This window comes from Arachis duranensis, chromosome 7, assembly GCF_000817695.3.
Source record: "Arachis duranensis cultivar V14167 chromosome 7, aradu.V14167.gnm2.J7QH, whole genome shotgun sequence".
NCBI classification, from domain to species: domain Eukaryota; kingdom Viridiplantae; phylum Streptophyta; class Magnoliopsida; order Fabales; family Fabaceae; genus Arachis; species Arachis duranensis.
Window position 1 is genome coordinate 39,224,998 of NC_029778.3, and position 1,094 is coordinate 39,226,091.

The window sequence follows — 1,094 nt, forward strand, 5'->3', positions numbered from 1 at the left end:
GGGTAGGCATTTCAAATCAACCATTGATTAAGAAGCCAAGACCTGAGAAACAACAAGAAGTTGCTCATCAACAAATTGTGCCATAGCATGTAGATGTTTCTCTAGGAGCTTCACTGGAGTATCAAATTCATAATCTTTACCATACTGGATCATACAAATTAAGAAGCAATAATAAAGTTAGGAACAAATATATACTCAAACAACAAAAGATAATTTCCAGAAATAAGATTTTCTGTAATCATAGACACAAATTTCCTGTAATTTCCAGAAATTAAATTTTCTGCCGGAGAATAAATCCATACCTGAATCATGACTTCCAGAGGTTGAATGCACGATGGAACATACTTATTAAGTCTCAGAGATTCAAATTTTTCATTAGAAGCTGGAAAAAAAATACTAATAATAGTGTTGTTAATTGTGAACTATAATGTAAATGCAAATAGAAGCACTGAAAATCAAAAGTTTAAGGTAAAATACCAGAGTCTAAAGGTTGTACACTTTACACCTTCAAAGGGAGGTCTTCAATAAGACTCTCTGTTCTCTCGCTCGCGCTCTCTCTCATCTCCATCCTGCTCAATGACGACGACGAGCTCTAGGGCAACAGCGGTGACGGCGGAACAGCGCAACGACGGTGGCTCTACGGAGGTCACGGTGGCTGGACTGTGCGGCGCTACAGCTCGCGAGGATGACGAAGACGGTGACGGCGAAGAACCCCCAGCGGCGGCTCTGGCTCAACGGCGACGCTTCTCTCTCCGCGATGGCAATGGCTCCCCGCGTGCGGCAGTTCGGTGGCGGATCGGCCGCAGACGCGGCTCCCTCTCTCCCTCAACGCCTTTGCAAAGCAAATCTCTCTCTCCTCCGGCGCCTCAACGACAACGGTGACGGCGGGAAGGACCCAGCCGCGTCGTCCCCTCCTCTCTTCCCCTCTTCTCCCTCGAGCTCCCCCTTCTCCCTTCTCTAGTTCTCTGTTTTCCCTTTCTCCCTCACTCACCGAGTGTTGTATGGTGTGTTTAGGGATTTAGGGTAAATTGGGAAATTTGAGATATTAGGATTTTTATAGAAATTTTTAAAATTAAGATAAAATATATATAAGT